This window comes from Saccopteryx bilineata, chromosome 3 (assembly GCF_036850765.1).
Source record: "Saccopteryx bilineata isolate mSacBil1 chromosome 3, mSacBil1_pri_phased_curated, whole genome shotgun sequence".
Classification (NCBI taxonomy): domain Eukaryota; kingdom Metazoa; phylum Chordata; class Mammalia; order Chiroptera; family Emballonuridae; genus Saccopteryx; species Saccopteryx bilineata.
Window position 1 is genome coordinate 59335185 of NC_089492.1, and position 23081 is coordinate 59358265.

General features: G+C 42.8%; 1 pseudogene; it reads right to left on the reverse strand.

Moving 5' to 3' along the window:
* Positions 1 to 14809: 14809 nt before the first annotated feature.
* LOC136329778 (ribosome production factor 1 pseudogene) lies at positions 14810 to 17954 on the reverse strand (annotated as a pseudogene).
* Between the last annotated feature and the right edge of the window lie 5127 nt (positions 17955 to 23081).

Below are 23081 nucleotides of genomic sequence, written 5' to 3' on the forward strand. Positions count from 1 at the left end.
ATCTGAAAGCTTGATTTCAAAATTACAAATGAGAGAAACCGGATTCTCTTCTGTGACTGGGGCCAGGTCCTTCAGTGGCTTTGTATCCTTTGCAACCCAAAACCGGTTCCATTGCCAGTTGCAGCTCGAGACCTCGACGTGGAGGTAGGCTGGATGACTGAAACCTAAGCAGGCTGTGAATTTAATAGTTTGGGGAGTGCACATCACATCAGGAACAGAAGATCCTTCCTTCCTGTCCAGCATGTTTCACCATGTTTCCTTAGGAGTCAGGAAGCTCTTAACATTTTAGCATTCAGCATTTTTGTTTGTTAATAGGCACTTGTGAGTTAATTCGTGCCACTCCCCAGGGTTCTTGCCACCACTCCTGGGTAAGGCGGGGTCATTTGCCCAAAGCCCAGTGGTAAGACAAGTGTGGTGGCTAGAACTAAAATCTAGACTTCTCCAGTGTGGGCTGTGTATAGCTGTGGACCAGATGTCTAAAGTAGAAACCTGCCATTCACGTTAATTTGGGACTACATACAGTCTCAAACAAAATCCCCAAACCTAAAATAGAATAAGCTACAAACTTGAAATAACAACTGATATTATGATCTGAGGAAGAACAAACCAGAGGTTCCAAAATCTCATGTTACGGGACAAAGGTACTAATGAAGGATGGCAGAAAGATGTTTCACGTTAAAAACAAAAAGTTTAAGCAATTATGAGCATGCTTTACATCTGTGCTGATTTTCTATTCCTATGCTACTGATAGCCTAATTATTTTTTATAAGTTATTCAGGCTTATTTTGTAGGATTTGAGGTAGTGAATTAGCTCTGAATTTCTGACCCTAAAAGGCAGCCCTAGTTGAGTCTGAAACTTGAAGTCCCCCGCAAGGATGGGCAGTGGCCCCAGCAGCCCCCGTGCCAGCGTCCTCCATCTCCACCCGTGGGGCTTTCTGGGCTGACTGCTCAGATTTGCATATCTGTAGCTGCAGAGCTAATGTTCTGTCACTAGGTTCAGGGGCACAGCGAGGCAACTCCAGGATTCTTTCCACCTTATTGTACGAGTTTCTGGAAAGTGAGAGGCGGCCATTGTGTCTGACTGCAGAGGCATTGTTCTCCCCAGATGACGCTGGCCTGTTTCTCTGCTCCTGGGTTTCTGCTCCTTCAGCCATGGCCAGCTCCTGAGGAGCAGATGGGCAACTCAGAATAGCTGGAGGGGTTCCCGTACTCTCCGTATTGTCAAGTTACAAACAAACCCCAAACCTCCTGGTCTTTAGAGTCCGTTGTGTACAGAACCTATGTGTTCTAAGCGAGAGGACAGAGACGGATAGCAATGGCAACTTGGTGACAAGGTGCTTGGCCCTGCCCCTCAGCGCCCCCCTCCCCCCTCCAAGAAATTTGAGAAAAGAATTCCACGGACCATCAGAGTACACGGGGGCGAGAGGGAAGGAGAAAACAAAGCTGAAAACTTACATTTGAATCCCAAACCTGTCTGTTGATACAAGTATCAATTGTTGATTACTGTTAAAATCCTGTTGGGAATAATGACTGCAAAAATCTGAAAACTGTTTTTATGATGTCAGAGAAAAAGTCTTTTTGTGTTTATGGTTGTTGTTTTTTTTTTAATGTGGTTTGGGAGCAGGCTGAATGAGCAAAACAACCGCTGACCTGTGAAAGGTGGGGAGAAACTAAGAGACAGTGGTGTGAAATTTTTGCAAGAAGAAAAGCAACTTTGAGACTCATTTGCTTTTCTCCTTGTATTTGGAGCTCATGTGACTATGTGGCTGAAAACTCATCTTCAGCTGACATGCTTCAAACATGCCTGTAATGACGCATGTCTGCGTGTATCTGAGTGGTTTGCTCTTGCACTTTGCAGTGGTTTAGCAGTGAGGCATGAAGTCGAGAGGGCTGATGGCCCTGCACGCTCTTGGCCACGTGCCCGAGGATCTGCAGGGCTGTTGATGTGGCACATTTTTTCCCATGGACGATGATGCAGGATGCCTCTCCCTGCCTTCAAGGAGACACTGAAATCCACCATAACTTGAGGCTTTAGGCAGATGTACAGTCTGAATAGCTTGTACCAGCTTGACATAGGCTGGCCAGTTGAATGTCAGTTGCAGCTAAATGTATTGCATAATTGATAAGGTTCCGAGCCCATAGATCCTGGGAGAGAGCAGGTGACCTCGGCTGCAGGTAATTCTAGCTCCCTGCCCTTGATAACCTCACATGGAGCATGAAGAGCTTAAACTCATCTGGTTTGACCTGATGGCGAGGCCATCTAGGCTTCTGAATTATTGGCAAATAAAAAAAAAAAGTTTAGAAACTTCAGTTGAATGACTCACCTATCAGCTTCTCCAGCATGAACATGGTCATAATGCCACTTCTCTTGAAGGTGCCACCAACAGTGATCTAGAAGTGATGGCAGCAATGGCTGAGGTGAGCACCCCTGCTGCTAGTGTCCACGGCCGATTTCCTCCTGGGATTGATTGAACAGGCACCTTGCCTGAGGGTCTCGAGGCAGATGCTTTGTGCTTTGGGCCTGTCCTCTTTCACGAGGACAAATGCCAACGAGTGTATATTAAGAACACTTTTTGTTAAGTTCACTAGGGAATAAGAGGCATTATTCTTGTGCTTAAGCAGCAATCAGTTGGTAAATATCCCATTGCAGCTGGAAGGTATGTTGGGACTGGGGGTAAGGGACAAAGAATGGAGTCAGGGTTTTTTACCTCAAGAGCTGCAGCATGTTGCTGAGATAGTTTATATAAATAACAAATATGCCTGCAGTTTCTAGATTTCAGAACATGTTGCATGCATTATCTCAAGTGATACAACTTAGAAACCACAAGTTTACACATGAGAGATAGTAAGGCCCAGCGACCCAAGGCCAGGGGGAGGCTTGGTTGGGGCTTGCGGGCAAGTTTGCACTCTGAACCCAGAGGTCTTTCTCTCTGTCGCACGCTGACACCGAATGGCAACGAGCAACAGGCAGTTCCACCATACATGTGGCAGCCCTGCAACAAGAGCTTGGGTTTCTCTCTGAGCCTCACCTGTTTTGCTTGTAAATTTGGAGTAATAATACTACTCAGCATGGTAATGCCTTCCTGGTAGTGTTGTGTGAGGATTAGAAACGGTGAATCTGCAAAGCCTTAGGCGTCCTGTACTGAATAGACACACTATGTAAAGCCTCGTCTAATGAGTTCCAATGAAGTGTCCTAGCAGAGCTCAGTGAGAAGCACTGAGGAGGTGGCCGGTGCTCTGGTCTGTAAGGAACATTGACCGAAATAATGCTGGTGCGTCCTGAGAACAGGGAGTTCTGGCTGGCGAGCCAAGCAGGGCCTGGAGGAGCCATCTGTGGGCATGAGCGTTGGCTCTCAAACTCCAGAGAGAAATGCAGTTTCTCTGTGGACCTTGTACACATTCTTGTTCAGATAAGGATTTGTTAAAAACTTCACAAAATGCAACATGTTCTTTTTCCCTATAATGCACCCAAGTCTTTTCTTGCTGTATTCTATTTCATTAAAAAAAATCTATCATTCCTCTCTAAATTGATTTTGAGACTTAATAATGGACAGTGACTTTCTTTTTGAAAAATCATGCTTTAAAAAAAGGATTCTTCATCTAGGACCATGGACGGGCTTTGAGGAAGGAAGGTGAAGGCAGCCCCAAGTCCTCTGAAGTTGGATGCACAATTGTATGTGAGTGTGTATGTATTTTTCTGAAAAGAAGGTCCCTAAGTTTCATCTGGTCTTCAAAGTATCTATGAATCCCTCTTTGGGAGGGTAGTAAGAAAAACGTAGAGTTAGATTTGAATAAATTTGGAATTGCTTTTATTTTAAAAAATTCTTTATTATTTATTTTTCACTGACAGTTGATTTACAACACTGTATTAGATTTAGGTGTACAACATAGTGGTTCAGTGTTAATATACTGTGCACAATGGCCACCCTAAGTCTGGTACCCATCGGACACCTGGCATAGTTACAGCCACGTTATCGCCCGTATTTAGGGTGCCGCAGCCACAGTTGGGGTTGCTTTAAATGCCACTTAGAGATGGAAAACTGATGAAAGACAAGTCTCTGAAGAGGAAACCCCAGTTTACAATGAGACGGAGTGTTTCCCCGCACATGCCTCCTGCGCAGAGGACTCCTGTCTCCACTGTGTCTCAGCGAGCAGTCCTGGAGGCCTCCTTTCTCTCCTGCACAAAGTGGCCCTGGTAACAGCACCTACCATCTAAGCCTGAATGAGGTAATGTGTGTGACATGACCGAAGAGAACTGGCACAAGATAAACGCTTTCACAATGTCAACTATTGTGCCTACTGTCCCTGCATGCTGGTGGTACCACAGGGAAGGTTGTCCCCATTGTGTCTGCCCCGTCCTAATGTGAGTGTGTTTGTCTTAGTGGGATGAATTATTTCCCCCAGTCATCAGCATCAAGCTGATGGAAATTGAGAGCAATCTAGTGTACGTCTCGAGACCTCTCTGCTCAGGCCACATGCAAAGCTAGCAGATGGAAATGAGTCCTTTTCTCCCTAACTGCTGGAAGCTGGCCTGGGACCTGAATGGCATCCCTGTCAAGCTAACCCCAGTTCTTGTATACACAGGTGTGCCCACCCCTGCCAGATGGCAGACAGCACCTTAGTCACCCTCTGTTTGTCCCAGAAAGCTTGAGACCTCCCCAACTATGTTCCTACTGTGCCTTCAGGTATAAAAATCAAATTATAAAATATAACAAAATACAGTGTGTCCATAAAGTCATGGTGCACTGGTCACAGGAAAGCAACAGAAGACAATAGAAATGTGAAATCTTCACCAAATAAAAAGAAAACTCTCCCAGTTTCATACCTATTCAGTGCAGTTCGATGTGGGCTCACGCACAGATTTTTTAGGGCTCCTTAGGTAGCTATCCCGTATAGCCTCTACAGACTCGTCACTGACTGATGGCCTACCGGAACGGGGTTTCTCCACCAAACTGCTGTCTGCTTTCTGTCTTTATGAGGAAGAAGCTGAGGTGAAAGGGAAAAGGCCTTTCTGCATAAGAAACTTGCCTCTAGGAGTCAGAATTTCTGCTGTCTTATTTTTAAGGGCTCTACCAGCTGCCATGCTGCTCAGCCATGGGGGTTGGGGCGCCATGCAGCAGGACTCATGGGTCCGCAGTCAGGAATGCAGCAGGTGCAGGCTGTGCAGCACCCAGATGGACAGTGGGTCTGGTCCCAGCCTCCAAGGAGAGGATGAAGGCCAGCAAGCAAGGTCTCTGCCAGGAACCAGCTCTTCTTTTCCAAAGCTTGGTTTAAAAGGACATGGAGACAAAGGCTGTCCTGGTTTTAATAGCTCACACCTGGTAAAGAATGACGATTTGTACACCTACAAGAACTGGACCTATTTATTTGTAATCACAGGTTTTTATATGTAGGTTTTCTGCTGGGAAAAAAGGCATGCTGTGTGTTACAAGCTGAATTTCATATCCCCCAGTGCCTCAGAGTGTGATTATTTGGAGATTGGGTCTTTAAAGCAGTAATTAAGGTACGATAAGGTCTGTGGGTGGGCCCTAATCCAATCTGATGGGTGTCCTTATAAATTGAGATTGGGACACAGACAGGCAGAGAGAAGGCCATGTGAAGACACACAGGGAGAGGACAGACATCTACAAGACAAGTAGAAAAGCCTCAAAAGGAACCAACCCTACCGACACCTTGACCTTGGACTTCCAGCCCCTAGAACCATGCAAAGACAAATGTTTGTTTTTTAGACCATGTAGTTGGTGGCACTTTGTCACAGCAGCCCTAGCAAACTCAGATCTGATGTTTTTGTTTTGTTTTGTTTTATGAATTCTGATAGTAACAGTTTACAAATCTGGCCATCCATATCAGAAAAGGACAAAGTAAGAACCCACCACGTGGCTACAGAGCAGTAGTGTAATGTTGTAGTTAGGAAAATGGGCAATGGACTGTGGCCGGGGTGAGCCTGATTGAATTCTGCTCCACCAGTGACACAGTGTGTGCCCCAGAACAAGCTACCCTACCTCTCTGGGCCTGTTTCCTTAGATATAAGTAGAAATGAAGATGAGGATGAAGATGGTGATGTTAGTGCTCACGTGCTAAGCCTGCAATAAGGATTCAACGGTGTCAAGCATTTGCACTGTACCTTCACCTCGAAAGCAATCTCCGAGCGATTATTTTGTTATTACGAACCTGCATCATAGGTCCAAATCTGGGACCCCCTCCTTTCCAGATGCCCTATGTGACCTTGAGGAAGCCACCACCTCCCTGGGGCTGCTTTTGCAATGGCAAAGATAGTTGAGATCCCTTCTAGCTCTCATATTTTATTATCCTAATAAATATTGATATGAAGCCTTCTGCAGGGAGTAAGGGAACACTTTGGTGAGTTGCAAGAAGCATAATACTTTGGGGGGTATCTGTATTCTATGTGTTCATGGTTGAAGAAGCCAAGTGGATGGGGATGCCTTTAAGGAATGACCTTCCAAATGATTCCCTTAAAAAAATGTATCTGTGCCCTTGGAATCTGTAGACATTGATACAAAAAGGAAAAAAAAAAAAAAAGCAAACTTCTACTTTTAAGCGGTGCAAAGTGACTGCAGTAAATCTGTTTAGGTATCATCATGTTTGACTTTAAGAAAATGGCTGAGCTATGGGCAAGGTAATTCAAGAAGATATAAATGGCTGCATTATAATAAGCAGACACCTATTTTAAGCATGATCTATGTTTTTGAGAAAATTCATTACAATGAGTCTTACAATACCAACCTCTTCAATGAATTTTTCATGTCTGCATACCAAGATATATATAAAACGATCGTAATCATGTACCTTTGGGGCAATGCTGAGCGCCAGCTGTTTCGGGGATGATTTATAGGTTGCCACACTCAAGGTTAATAATCAGGAGAAACAGGTTACAGTATGCAATGTATTTATGTCAGGTTAGAAGTTCAGTTAGTGGAGATAGCATGTTATAAGGAAGCACACACTTTTAATTATTTTCTAACCCCCCCCACACACATTTTTCTGCAATAAACTAAAAATAAATGATGTTTTATACAGGGAAACCTCTCTGCGAGAGTATCTTCTGGTTACTGTTGGCTTTATTTAAAGGGAAACCACAGCTAGTTATTATTAGCTATGTATATGAAAACACAGCTTGAAGGTACTTGAACATCTGTGCAGTGGGCCTACATATAGGGTGTGATGGCATTTTATAAACATCAGGGTAATTATGCCCTTATTGAATGGCAGTATTTTGCTGCTAGTAGGTTTTCTAGCAGGATTTTCGGAGATGTGACACACACAAGCCATAAGTCAACATCTGAAAGAGCTAAAATGTAACTTGTCTCCCTTTGGAGACAATTATTGCACCAATTTCATAAAAATCTCAGAAATCAAGAATAACGTGTTATTTTTGTGAATCATACTTTGGTGTAGAGAGTAAACTCTATATTCTGTTCCCCTGATTTATTTGTCTATCATGATGCCTAAATCATACTGTCTTGATTACTATAGCTCGAAGTCAACTGATTTAAGTCCTCCAACTTTATTGTTTTTCAAAGTTGTCTTAACTATTCTCGTTCTTTTGTATTTTCATATAAATTTTAGAATCAACTTGTCCATTTCTACTAAAAGGCTGGTGATGATGATTGGAATTGCACTGGATCTTCCAACCCATGAACATGGTATTTTTTTAAAAAAACTTTTTTTCTTTTAACATTGAAAAATTTAAGATTAATTTATGTTGCTATGTGTATATATGTACTACATTGCTTCTAACTCTTGCATAGTCTCAGTGTACATTAGTTTCCTGTTACTACTGAAACGAATGATACACGCTTAATGGCTTAAAACAACATGAATGTGCTCTCTTCCAGTTCTGAAGGTCAGAAGTCTGCCGTCAGTTTCACTGGGCTCAAGTCAAAGTGGCAGCCAGTCTGGTTCCTCCCGCAAGCTCTGAGGTGAGAATCCATTTCCTTGCCTCTTTCAGTTTCTAGCGGCTGCTTGTATTCTTTGGCTGTGACTCTTCCTTCATCTCCAAACGCACCCCTCCAGCCTCTGCTTTGGTCATTGCATCTCCCTCTGCGACTCTGACCCTTCTGCTTCCCTCTTATATGGACGGTGTTGATCACATCAGGCCCATCCAGATAATCCAGGACAATCTTGTTCCCTCAAGATCCTTAACTTTATCACTTCTGCAAAATCTCTTTTGCCATGTTAACTAACGTACACAGGTTTCAAGAATCAGTTTGGGGACATATTTGGGAGCTATTCAGCCATGTATCTACCACATTTTGGGTACACACTTCCCCAGTGATGGACGCCAGACTGGCCCCTCCTCCTTGTCACTATAAAAATGCTGCAAAGGGCATCCTCATTCATCTCTTCTTATGGGCTTGTGTGCAAATTTGGGTCCAGGATGAGACTGCTGGGTCACTGATGCGTGTGCACACTCATTGTGGCTAAGAAGTGACTGGTTCCTTTCTGGTCAACGTGCCACCAACCATGAAGAAACACTCCTCTGTCTTTGTGTCCTTAACAACATTGACCATTGTCTGTCTTTCTCATCATTGCAGGTTGTAGTTATGTCCTGTGGTTTTATTTTGAATTTCTCTAATTACCAAAGAGTTTGAGCATCTCTTCATGCTTATTAGCCTTTTCGATTTCATCTTTGTAAACTGGCTATTCAGCTCCTTTGCCCATTTTTCTTTTAGGGTGGCTTTTTCCTGGTTAATTTGATTTTATTTAGAAAGTTAACCTTCATGTTTACCTTAGGTCTTACCCTAGATTTATTAATTCCGTAGTTCTATCTTTCACATTTAGGATTTCATCTATCTGGATGTTACCTGTGTATGTTCTATTAAATAAGAATGCAATGATAGTGATATTTTTCTGCATCAAATGAGCCAGTTTTCCCAATATTAGCTACTAAATAAAAATTCCATCATTTCTCCATTGGTGAGTAATGCGACCATCATCATATATAAAGCTTGTGTGTGTGTGTGTGTGTGTATGTGTGTGTGCATGTGTGTAGAATTCCATTAGCATTTTTGTTCTTGCACCACAATAGAACACCTTTTTCTTTTCTTATTACTCTGGCTTTGTGGTATGCTTTATTCTCTAGTGTGGAAAATCCTCTCTGTTATTTTCAAGATGGATTTAGATGTTTTATTCTTCCTCATACATGTTTAAGTTTAATTTCCTCAAAAATTGAATTCCCAAGCATGATTATGGTTGCATTGAAATCATGAGTTAATTTAGGGACACTGACTTACTTAAATTATTAAGTCACCCATCTAAGAGCATGGACTATCTCCCCATTTCTCCAGGTCACCTATGTTCTTCAGCAGGGTCAGTGTCCTCTATAGAATACTCCAAGATTCTTGGTTAAGTCCTAGACACTTCTTAAGAGTTTTTCCACTTTTATGGACAAAGGATTTATTTTTTATTATAATTTCTACTTGCTTATTTTCTGGCATAAAAAAAGTGTTATTGATTTAGTAGGTTAATCACACTGACAACCTTGCTAAACTCTTGATTAGTTCTAATGGTTAATTGATGACCCCTTCCACCTTGGTAGATGATCATATTATCTGCAAACAATGTCAATGTATTGCTTTATTTATTTATGTATATATTTATTTATTTATTTGCTTTTAAAATTTATTTTGATTTTTTGTATTGCTTTAGGAAACATTTTTTTCTTCCAGAATCCAATGAAAACTTCATTGCCTTAATTAGGAAGTCCTTGGTCCTGGCCTATTGGCTCAGCAGTAGAGTGTCAGCCCAGTGTATCGAAGTTCCTGGCTCAATTCTCAGTCAGGGCACACAGGAGAAGTGATCATCTGCTTCTCCATCCTCCCCCTCATCTTCTCTCTCTCTCTCTCTCTCTCTCTCTCTCTCTTGTTGCCTCCTGTAGCCATGGCTCGAATGAGCAAGTTGGCCCCAGTGCTGGGGATGGCTCCTTGGCCTCGCCTCAGGCACTAAAATAGCTTGGTTGCTGAGCAATGGAGCAATGGTCCCAGATGGGCAGAGCATCAGCCCCAGATGGGGGTTGCCAAGTGGATTACAGTCCAGGCACATGCAGGAGTCTGTGTCTCTGCCTCTTTGCCTTTTAGTTGATAAAAAAGGAAGTCCTCAATTCAAGATTCCTCTCCTTTTCTTTTTTTTTTTTTTTTTTACAGAGACAGAGAGAGAGTCAGAGGGATAGACAGGGACAGATAGACAGGAACGGAGAGAGATGAGAAGCATCAATCATTAGTTTTTCGTTGCGCGTTGCGACTTCTTAGTTGTTCATTGATTGTTTTCTCATATGTGCCTTGACCAGCAGACTGAGTAGCCCCTTGCTGGAGCCAAGGACCCTGGGTCCAAGCTGGTGAGCTTTTACTCAAGCCAGATGAGCCCGCGCTCAAGCTGGCAACCTCAGGGTCTCGAACCTGGGTCCTTCCACATCCCAGTTCAATGCTCTATCCACTGCGCCATCGCCTAGTCAGGCTCCTCTCCTTTTCTTGAGTATAATAACATTTGAAATGTACTTAATGATCAATCTCTTACTGTTATTTCAGTATACTGGTGAGGAAGACAAGAAAAGTAGTATTTTTGCAAAGATGTAATTACTTAAAATTATTAAATATACTTTCCTTGCTCACCTTTCTCTTTATAACTTTTGTTTAGTCAACACTTTAAAATTTAGAACATATAATGCAGGAATAAAATTCAGAAAACTTTCAGAATTAAAGATACATTTACAGTAATTATATTACATTCTCAGTAATTACTTTCTTTCAACATTCTGGGGATCAATAAATCTTTTCCTTTCTCTTCAAGTTCTTATTCAATATAGTCAGTAAACTACAGAAATCTAGCCTATTCTATAAAGGTTGAATCATTTTTTCCATGTCAATTTCACATCCTATTTTTTTAAAGGGAACATACAACTTGGAACATTTTTTGAGCTGTACACATCTAGAAAGTGTGTGGTATCGTAGTGTACACTGTGTGGTTGTCCCAAGGTTGTTCTAAGTGTTGGCCATGTCTTAGCTCTTTTGAAAGTTAATTCTTTTAACTGAAACATTTGAGAGATCTATCATTAGGTCTGGTGTAGGGAAAAATTGAAATCTGAATAAATTTCTATTTTATTCAACAGCTCTTAACTACTCCATTATGGGACATAGTGAGAGGCTCATAACCCTTCCCCTTAAATCTGAGCATGTCAGAGCTGGAAAAAAACAGAGGAAATCAAGTCCGACCTTCTCAAGTTACAGACAAAGAAAGTGACTATCTCTAACCCATAGAGCGAGAGGCAGGCATTAACATTCAAGTGCACTAGCTGTCAGTCCGAGACTCCTTCCACCAGCACACGAATGTCCTGCCTCCGACTTCTATATAGGTGAAATCCATGTGAAGACAGGAGGGAAAAGAAAAAGTCAGATACATTGTAAATAGTAATTAACACTGTCATGTTAGGTATTTTTCCTTAAGACCCACATCAATTCTGAAAAATATTGATAATGATAGCTAACATCATTGCTATATGCATTTTATTTTATTTTTTGTGACAGAGAGAGAGAGAGAGAGAGAGAGAGACAGATAGGGACAGATAGGAAGGGAGAGAGATGAGAAGCATCAATTTTTCATTGCGGCACCTTAGTTGTTCACTGATTGCTTTCTCATATGGGCCTTGACTAGGGGACTACAGCAGACCGAGTGACCCCATGCTCGAGCCAGCGACCTTGGGTTCAAGCTGGTGAGGCTGTGCTCAAACCAGATGAGCTTGTGCTCAAGCCTGTAACCTCGGGGTCTCGAATGTGGGTCCTCTGTGTCCCAATTCAATGCTCTATCCACTGTGCCACTGCCTGATCAGGCATTCTATGCATTTTATATGGATTATTTCATTTAAGACACACAAAAGCCCTATGATATGAGTGCTATTATCGTCATTCCTATTTTATAGATGACAAAACAGGTTGGAAATGTCAAGTAACATGCCTAAGATGCCACAATCAGAAAGTGGCAGGACAAGAACTAGAATTAAGAACTGTCTGATATGGAAGTCTGTGTCCTTAACCCTTACCTTTAAGTGGGCCATTTTCTTACCTCCATATTACAGCTGTGGACCTGAAGCACAACCCAGTGTGGCAAAGTTCTTAGTGACAAGTTATAACAACAGTCTTACCTCATTTAAGCAGAAGGAAAATAACTCACCAACCACAGATTCCAAGAGCACCCCATCTATACTGGGTCTCATGTCCCATTGAGGAGCCAAAACCCCATTTCCTCACCATGAGCACATCAGTTACTTCAGCCCAAATTCATAACACTTACAATCACACACACACAAACACATACACTTCCCTTCCTCCATCCCTCCTTCCCTCTTTCCCTCCTTTCCTTCACTTCCCCTTCCTTCCTTCCTTCCTTCCTTCCTTCCTTCCTTCCTTCCTTCCTTCCTTCCTTCCTTCCTTCCTTCCTTCCTTCCTCTTTTCACTCAGTGGCAGGTGTGAAGTCTCAGCTCCAAATAAAGTGGAACCATTGCTACCTTTCATGGAGAAATAATTCTTCTTTTGCTTATTAAGACCTCTAAACAAAGCTCACAGCTGTGAGGTTGGCAGACAAAATGTTTACAAGTGGTCACGAAGTCCTACCATTTCTGTGCCTGCCCTGTTCACAGGAGCACTGTGTGCTGATAGCTGGTTCAACACACTCTATATTCCTAAAACCACTGGGTTAAAAGGCATGAACCCACCATTTTTGTAAGTCAAAAATGGTTGTATGTTGACATCATTTGGATCAATTTAAGAGCAAGGTTTTTTCATTGTGCTTTTACTGTTGCTAGAATGGAGTCTTTTATAGGTTATTCTGTTCCACAAGGGCAGCTGCTTCTGAGGAATGAGCTGCCTGGTGAGATTAGTGAATCTGATCAACATTGGCCCATTGTCTGTCTTCTTTCATGCAGGAGTGTTTGGGAGTTAGTCAGTTTATGTGAATGTGAGGTACCACCATGATTTAATGAGGTATCCATTAAGACTGTGTGAGCCATGTAGGAAGAAGATGGTAGAAGGAAAACAAATGTAACCCAAATACAGAAAATGTGTTTATTCCAGTGAGGAGGGATTGCTACCTATTTGATTTTGGAAGGGACCTAGTGAAGTTGGACGGCTCCCAGGAGGCTGGCTGCCCCTCCTAGGCGTGGCTCCACTTGGCATCGGGGCTCATCACTGCTGCGGACAGTTGGGATCCCCAGTCAGCTGAGGCCCTGCCCTTGTTTCCGAGTCCGTACACGTCTTCCCTTCAACCCTCCACGGCCACTTCATGAATCTGCTGAGCGAGCACTGAGTTGCTGGGGACTGCAGCTGGCTAACACCCAGGGAATAAGTCATCATGCCCCTTTATTAAAGAGAGACTCTTCCTCTCTGAGGGGCTTTTGGTATTTACACTGTGCTCTCTGTGCCTGTTCTCCGAGCTCAATCCATATTCTTTCCCTAATCTGGTCACCAACTCTTAAATTCTGCTCCTTCTTATTTCCTTACCATACGCCTAACAATGAAAGACTGCCCAGATAGCCTGACCTTAGCTTCTATCTCCTTCGAGGTTAAATAGACAATGAGAGAACCCCAAAATTATATTGACTAGAAAGATTTCTTTTCTTTACCATCTTGAGTGTAAGCTGTTAGCAGTCTGTTTCTAGCTGGCACCAGTGTAATGTGCAGAGACCAATTTTCCTTTTTTTTCACTTTTAGTCAGCTGAGCAGGAGAATTCGCACAGAGGCCCAGGTGTGGGTTGAGGTAAGGGTCATCGTATAGTAGGAGGATGCAGACTAGGTGTGTGAGCTACCTGCTCGTACAGTTTTTGTGTGCCTTTTGTATCTGTGCAGCCTGGATGATGGGTGCTTCTGCGGAACTTGAGTTTCTGGCCACTTCATGATGTGCAGTTCAGGCTTACATAATTCTTATCGAGACATCGATGCCACCTGCTATTTCCAGCTCTGCAAGTTCTGTTATAATGGTGTTTCCAATAAAGTCGACCAGTGTGATATCTCTGGGGGAAGAGAGATCAGTGACCACTTGGCATAGAGCCCTGAAACAACGTGGTGACAAGGTGCTGCTGCCCAGCCAGGCAAAAGCAAACCTCTGACATTCTTGATTTATTGGGGTAGAGAAAGATCATATTTTAAGATCAGTACCTGCACAGAAATTACCAAGGGCTATGTTAATTTATTGCAGCAGAGAAACCACATCTGAAAGAGTGGTGTCACAATAAGAGCACCCCTTTATTTTATTTTATTTTATTTTATTTTTGTACTTTTCTGAAGTTGGAAATGGAGAGGCAGTCAGACAGACTCCCGCATGTGTCCAACCGGGATCCACCCGGCATACCCACCAGGGGGCGATGCTCTGCCCATCTGGGGCATCGCTCTGTTGTAACCAGAGCCATCCTCAGCGCCCAGGCCAACTTTGCTCCAATGGAGCCTTGGCTGCGGGAGGGGAAGAGAGAGACAGAGAGAAAGGAGAAGGGAAGGGGTGGAAAAGAATATGGCCTCTTCCCCTGTGTGCCCTGGCTGGGAATCGAACCCAGGACTCCTGCATGCCAGGCTGACACTCTACCACTGAGCCAACCGGCCAGGGCCTTATTTTACTTTTTAAGCTCTCACTAACATGACTTTTATTTCTGTTTGCCACAGAAACAGTGAGCGGTAAGTCATGGCACTTGGTAATTTGTCCAGACATGAAAGAAGGTGCATGAAATCAGTAAATGCCATTTTGAAGAGTCTTCTGTAACAAATTCAAGAAAAGCCTATTCAGCAAAATCTAATACTATTCCTTCAGTACTTTATAAGTGGAATTTTCTACTTGTACCCACTTCCCAGAGCTTATGAACCCATTCATAGTCTTCACATTTAGAATCAAAGGTTCCTTTCTGAAGAGATCTTAATTTTCGGGTAAAATATGGGAGTCCCACTGTCTTTTCACCTTTGAATATATATCTGTGAAATGTGAAGAAGATAGATTTTGGAATGTGCAACCTGCCTTCCAATAAAATGAGGATTATGGGAAAAGAGAGATGCAAGTATTCTTCCAACAGAACGACCCAGGTGTGCTGTAAAATTATTCAGAATTATTTCAGGTGTGTATTCTGTGGGGTCCTTGCCTCTTTTTTTTATTTCTTTATGTAGACAAATACTGCTCATTTAAAAATGAGCAGTTGGCCATCTGGCAAGTGACTCAGAATTAATCCATTTGGTGTTTTAGGATCTTGGTTAATAACAATCAGGTCTGTGAAATCTTGAGATGTACTGCGGAATAATTTTTTTCAGAGCCAGTCCTCTTCCGTAATAAACATGTGAGCTTGGTCTATCTGTGGACAGCTGTTCACAGAGCCGTCCTGTTCTCCCATTAGGTCCATCTGATGTTGTAATGAGAATCTTGGGAGAAGTTTGTCTTGAAGTCAGAGGGAAATTCGTCTGTAGCTTCATCACAAGCGACTCTTCATCATTAGGGTCTACTGCGGTTTCATCGCATACTCGCTGGTCGTCAGTGGTCCTGGGCACAGGCTTTGGTGAAGTCCTATCACCAAGAGCCTCTCTTTCTTTTTGAAATCTTTTCTCGGCTGCCAACTTTTCCTTCTGCTGCTGCTGTTTCCACTGCGTGAACGTCGTGTCGCGCTATTTTTTTTAATCCTTGGAATGCTGAAACCTACAGGAAGGGCAGATGATTTTGGGGATTGGACCCTGTTTTCTGTCACCCTATCCTCAATGACTGCCACCTCCTGAACTGCTTCGGGAGGGCCTCTGCATTGTAGGCCTTCCTTTCTGCCACCACCAGTGTTCTCCCTGGTGTTTGTGCTCTGGCATCTGTAGCGAAGCAAGCAACCAATCTATGAACAGTGTGCTAAGTCCCTGTCATTCATTCTCCCAAACCCATCTACCCTCTGCCTCACCCTGAGTCTGCTGCTCTAACCACTTCTGGTTCCAATTCCTTTATCAATGAACATCCTTACTCAGAAGCAACAGTAACTGACTCGGGCTGACTTACATACTGTACCATCCCCTACAGCTTTGGTGGGAGAATTCACTGTATTTCCCCATCTATAAGACGCTCCCATGTATAAGACACACCTTAATTTTGGGGCCCGAAATTTGAAAATAAATGTATTGCATAAAGTTATTGAATTCAGGTTTATTCATCATAAAATTCATACAACTCCTCATCACTGTCAAAACTCCCATCCATTAGCTTGTCCTCATCTGTGTCTGATGGCAAATCACTGTCTTCAACAGCCAGCACAAAAACAAGTGTGAAAAAGCAAGTAAAAAAACCCCTACAACTTCTGTATAGGACGCACCCAGTTTTTAGACCTCACATTTTTCTGGGGGAGGTGTGTCTTATACATGGGGAAATACAGTACCTCTGCAATTCTCTCAAAGACAAAGCATGGGTTTTTGGTTTACTATCTGCTACAGAGAGTCAATCTGCGTTAGAGGCTTCCATCCACTTCTTTGACCATAGTGGCCTTTACTTCACATCTTAGAGTGAACTACTTGTTAAGAGAACTTGGAGAGAACTCTTAATTGCTGAGATGACACAGCATTAACTGCACAAGGCCTTCAGATTTCATGGACTCTCCTGGGAGAGGATGGTGGTCAGAACTCTTTTTTACCTCACTCCCCCAAAGCTCCCTGTGCCTAGGGGACTGCAGCAGTGCTCCGCATCGTCAGGAGCGGACATTTCCTGAGACCACCAGCCTATAGAAAGTGGCAGACACAGACACTGGCCCTCACCGCATACATGCATTTCTCGATGCCCTGATGAAGAGACTGTTTTGTGTTTGATTGGAGACATGGTAAAGTCTGAGGAAACGTGTTTCACTTATTCAACATTACTCCCTCTCTAAACTCTAAGTGTTCAGATTCCTTCAACTACACTTTATCAGCCCATTTTTGACATCTCAGTCACCTTCAGCAGGGACTGTCAGTGAGTACAGACTTCAGTCGACTAAACAAATAAACAACTGAAACTCTTTCAGCTGCCTGAGCTAGCTCACTAAACCAGACTCTCTGGAAAACACACCTGTATTGATTAAATTCAGTTCAGCCAGCAGGTATGACCTTCTTTCCTTGGTGTGGCTCTTCCAAATACATCCCCATATGTATTTGCCAGATTTGTGAGAAAATAAATTACTTATAAAATTATTTATTGGGTTTGTAAGTCTTTTCCGCTTAGGTTCGGTTTTATCCTGTAGCTTGCTCTCTACCAGAGCCAACAGAAGTCTAGGAGTGTGGTAACGGTGAGGCTCCAGGACAGTTTTTGCTTAGATGAAGCGTGAGGAGTTTTCTGCAAGGCAGCAATGGCTTTGTCAGGGATGAGGGATGGGCAGTCACCACCGCCTTTGTGGAAAGTTCAAGGGGAGCTGGAGGATCCGAGTTCTTGGAGCCCATTGGATTCCCCTTCAAATCTCCATTCCATCTCATGGGCTTTTCCTCTTTCCCAATCAATGCCCTAAATATTGCAAAAGAATCCAATAGGCTATGAATTTAACTGGCAGTGTAGTGCGTCAGCCTGCAGGATCCGACTCTGAATTTGGCTTTTCGCTTGCTCAGGCATATGACTACAGAGTAAGAGGTTACTGTAACAGTCATACAAGTCTCACATTTTTATACTATACTTTGCATCAAGAATTTACATATTCATGTTTCCTTTGATTGTCCATCCCTAGAGACACCCACCCTTAGAGCTTTCATTCCCTGTGACCTTCATACCCCTTGTTCGGTAGCAGTCATGTGTCCCCTGAACCTGCCATGAATGAGCACTTTATCAGAGAACCATTTTGCCACCATGCCATCTGAGCTGACAGTCACACCTTCAGCTGCACTTTCTTTCTGCCATCTGCGCCGACTAGGCCCTACAACCAGCCCCAGATTTCCCTCATTACCTTGAGGTCTGTTTCCTATAACCACCTCTGGTTCCAATTTCTCCATCTGTGAGCATTCTTCATTGTAAGCAGCAGAAACTTACTGCAGTTGATTTAAGCAGAAAAGAAACTCATTAAAAGAGATATCCAGAATCTCAGAATTTCTAGGAGGGTGAGAGAAGAAGGAACAATATCTCCAAATTACATCACAGAATCTATTCAATGGATACCCCAAGGTTATTGTCTCCTAGTACTCTCTGTTACAGTTACCACCCCTGGCAACATTGGCCACAGACAGTCATGAGATATGAGAACTGGCATTGATTTATTTTTATTTTTATTTATTGATATTAAAGAGAGAAGAAAGGGGGGGAGAGAGAGAGAAAGAGAAAGAGAGGGAGAGAGAGAGAGATCAGTTTGTTGTTCCACTTATTTATGCATTCATTAGTTGATTCTTCTATGTGACCTGACTGGAGATCAAACCCACAATCTTGGCATATCAGGACAGCACTCTAACATACTGAGCTACCCAGCCAGAGCTGGACCAGCACTGTTGAATCTGCTTTTGCATTTGTCACTGTGCCAGGGAGAACTTCTATACCTCCTGATATGATGCACTGTGAAGAATACATGACCTCAAAAGCATCTTCCCAATAACGCGTGAACTCAGGCTAATCACAAGGAACAGTCTACAAAATGGCTGACCAGTACTCTCAAAAGCAGGGATCCCCAAACTACGGCCTGCAGGCAGCATGCGGCCCCCTGAGGCCATTTATCTGGCCCCCACCACACTTCTGGAAGGGGAACCTCTTTCATTGGTGGTCAGTGAGAGTACTGTGTGTGGCATTGCTCACGTACAGTACTACTTCCGGTGACGCAGGACGCACGCATCAGGGCTCCGGAAGCGTGTCATATCACTTGTTACGGCTAGCAGTGACAAATATGGAACCGGACATTGACCATCTCATTAGCCAAAAGCAGGCCCATAGTTCCCATTGAAATACTGGTTAGTTTGTTGATTTAAATTTACTTGTTCTTTATTTTAAATATTGTATTTGTTTCCGTTTTGTTTTTTTACTTTAAAATAAGATATGTGCAGTGTGCATAGGGATTTGTTCATAGTTGTTTTTTTTTATAGTCCGGCCCTCCAATAGTCTGAGGGACAGTGAACTGGCCCCCTGTGTAAAAAGTTTGAGGACTCCTGCTCAAAAGTGTCAAGGTTCTGAGAGACAGAGAGAGACTGAAGAATGGTCATCAGTTGGAAGATAGAAGGAGACATGACAACCAAATGCAATCTGGGATGCTGGATTATGTCCTGGATCAGCAGGACAGAGTGAAAAAACTGTTGAAATCCAAATAAGACCTGTGATTTAACTAATGGAATCATGCTAACACTGATCCCTTGGTTTAGTCCTTGTATGGTGGGTACGTAAGGTGTTAACTTAGGAGAAGCTGAGTGAGGAGTACACCAGAAGTCTGTTCTACTTCAGCAATTCATCTGTACATTTAAAACTAATGCAAAATGACAAATTAAAGCAAACCCCCCCCCCCCAATATTATGCCCTATAGCCAATGGCATATTTGAGTGGAGGGAAAATGCTATATTTTCTTCTCTCTATCTGCTGTTTCCCGGGATTACCACATCAGGGTTAGTGGACCCCAGTGATTAGCAGAGAGGGGAGGCATGGTGGGAGGACAAAGAAGTGGGCTAGAGGAGGCAGGGGGACCCCGTAACAAGCTCTTGGAGAAGATATTTTCAAGCAGGGCTTTAGGATGCTTTAAGTTCTGTCCCCAAGATGACTGTTTGCTAATGGGACTGAATTTGGAGATTGTAGTTTATCAGTCTGGAAATAGGAGAAAGAGGTAGTCTCTCATTTAGAAATGACTTTTCTTCTAATTACAATATTGTCCCACAGGAATTCCTGTGATGATGGAAATGTTCTATATCTGTGCTGTCCTATACTACTGCCACTAGCCCATGTGACTGTGGAGGACTTGAGATGTGGCTCGTGTAGTAGAAGGACAAGTTTAAATGTAGATAGCCACATGGGACTAACACCTGCCGTATCACACAGAGTGTTCTAGTAACAAGCTCAAGCCTTTTTTCCCCCGTTGATCATAATATGGCCCAATACAAGTAAAGGAATATAATTTTCAAGATGTCTATTATGTATGTCATCAACTACTTATACCCCAAAGACAAGTTGACATAAGGAGTAGCCAAATTAATATAGTTTTACAGTAGATAAATCAGCAAATTAGTAAATCATGGGATTTTATAGCTGAAAGATAAGATACCTTAGAGTTGGTCTGTTCTAACCTCCTCATTTTACTGCTGAGAAAGTTGGAGACCATAGGGACTAGGTAGTTTTTCCAGGAAGCAGAACTAGAACCAGCCCCACCCACCCACTTTTCCAGGGTTGTGCATGATTGCACGTGACCTCACGCACTGGGAGCTAAAGATTACACTTGCAACACCATTCATTCTATACCTGCGTACATACTGATGAACTATGGATGTACCCCACTCCTCTCCTCCCTACCCCTCTTGTTTCTCCCTGGTCTCTGCTCTGTTTAGCCTCATCAAAATTTCCCAGAGCCACTGTCTCTCAGCTACATGGTCTGTCTTCTGGCCCTGAAGGAGGAAAGAACAAAATAATAAATCCTCTAGAGCAATAGTTTTCCACGGCTCTAGAGGATACAGAACCAAGGACACCAGAGAGCTTTCTCATAAATTGCCTCTCCATTACAATTTGAGTATATTCACAATGGAGAACTCTAAATAAAACGAGGGAGAGGCTAATTCATTTTATAAACATCGCTTTAAATCTCTTCGTGTACCTGAGCCATGAAATTAATTACGACTGTGATGAAATGGAAAAGAGAGCGTTGTTTAAAACTGTAATGAATATTACCAGAGCTACTTTCTTCACCAGTTTATTTTTCAAAGATGAGTAGATGACTTAATGAATCTAAATCTCCTTATGCAAAGGCAGAAGATGGCAAACCACAATTAATTGGGCAATTCAACAGAAAAATAGATGTGATATTCTTATCATCAAAGGATGTCCTTTTGTTCTTCTAAAACAATCAACACAGTTTATCCCCATGGGACCAACCTTGGGGAAACCCACTCTCAATGGAAATATGAAATTTAAAGATATGTATAACCACATTGCAACACGTTTGCGTATGACAGAGCTTCTATGAAGATATCCTAGATGTTTTCTCTCTGGTGTGAATTTGGGGTCCCTGACAAAGCCCATTTCTTGTAATTTCTCTTCTGGAAAGTAAAGACCAAAAATTTCACCTGATTATGAAGAGAAGTCATTCCAAGAAGTTTCACATTTTATACTATTTCATTTAAATAAAAGCCCACTTTGGTGAAAAGGCTGACTCTCTTATTGATATTGAGTGTTTTTTCTTATTTTACTCAAGGTCTTTTATGATCGGGACTCTGAAGCCTATGGCAATTGACAAATCTGGTATGTGAATTAATTTCTGCTGACTGTAAACACATACAAGCTCAAAGTGATATCCTAAGCATTCTATGCAGCTTCGTGATGCCCAGAAGAAAATGGTGCTTTGTCAATAATCTATACACATATCAATTACCACAGGTATTGTGTAAATACTTAAGGTTGGGAAAGACAATATCACTGCAGGAACTAATATTTACTGAACATTTTCTATGTGCTGGGCACCTTTCATCCATCATCTTTTATAATCCTCTGAGAGAGAGAGTATTATAATCTTCATCTTCATTGGTGAGAAAATTGAGGCAAAGACAAATGAAATGAGTCCAAGTCACGCAACTAACTGGTGCCAAAGTCAAGATTTGAATTCAGGTGTATCTGACTCAGACCTGGAACTGAACTATTCTATTTGTCTGTTGCATTTTGGAGGAAGGCAGGGTAGAGAGACCCAGAACCAACAGTCAATAGGATCCTAAGATTTCTGGCAAATTACTCTGTCAATCATGTTCCTTGGGACCTGGCCAGGTGGCTCAGTTGGTTAGAGCATCGTTCCAATACACCAAGGTTGTGGGTTCAATCACCTGGTCAGGGCACATACAAGAATCAACAGATGAATGCATAAATAAGTGGAACAACAAATAAATATCTCTCTCTCTCTCTCTCTCTCTCTCTCTCTTTCTCTTCTTTCTCGGTCTAACATCAATTAAAAAAAAAATTTCTTAGATCCACTCACCATCCCAGCTCCTAGCTCTGCAGGTGGCAAGTGTGGCTTCAGAAAGCTTGCTGGAATGTTTGCCTTCGATGCCTTTCACTCCTTATTCACACTCCTTCCTTTCAGCTCCTCCCCATCCCCCATGCCTCCTCCGTGGTCTCAGTTTGTCCAGGTCCTCTAGCACCTCTGAAATCATATTAGGTCTCTACCTGTCTGGGATTAGTATGCAAACAGGGTGCTAAGTGAACCAAGTTTCCTCCTTTGAGGTGAACGTAGGCACTCTGGGGACACCTTCACTTCCTGTATGTCTCCATGGTGGGCATTGTCACTAAGCTGTTTCCCCTTGGGCAGGGCTCCCACGAGAATGCTCACTTTGTGGGGTCAGTGGTGGTCATGGAGGAAATGATATGTGTGCCAATGTTACTGTCAACTATTAGTTTTCTGGGGAGAGCCAAAACTCTCTGTAATGCTTAAACTCTTACATTTTGAAATATCCAAAGATGATTTTAGAATTTGTACAAAGTTTACTTCCTGAAATAGTTTACTTGGCCCTGGCCAGTTGTCTCAGCAGTAGAGCATCGACCCAACATGTGGAAGTCCCAGGTTCGATTCCTGGTCAGGGCACACAGGAGAAGTGACCATCTGCTTCTCCACCTCTCCCTCCTCCCTTCTCTCTGTTTCTCTCCCTCTTTTTCTCTCCCTCTTTCTCTTGCAGCCATGACGCTAACGTTGTCCCCAGTAAGTTGGCCCCAGTCACTGAGGATGGCTCCATGGCTTCACCTCAGGCGCTGGAATAGCTCAGTTGCTGAGCAACAGAGCAGTGGCCCCAGATGGGCAGAACATCGTCCCGTAGGGGGCTTGCAAGATGTATCCCGGTTGGGGCACATGCGGGAGTCTGTCTGTCTGCCTCTCTGCTTCTCAATTAATTAAAAGAAAGAAAGAAAAAAGAAAAGAGAGAAAGAGAAAGAAAGAAAGAAAGAAAGAAAGAAAGAGAAAGAGAGAAAGA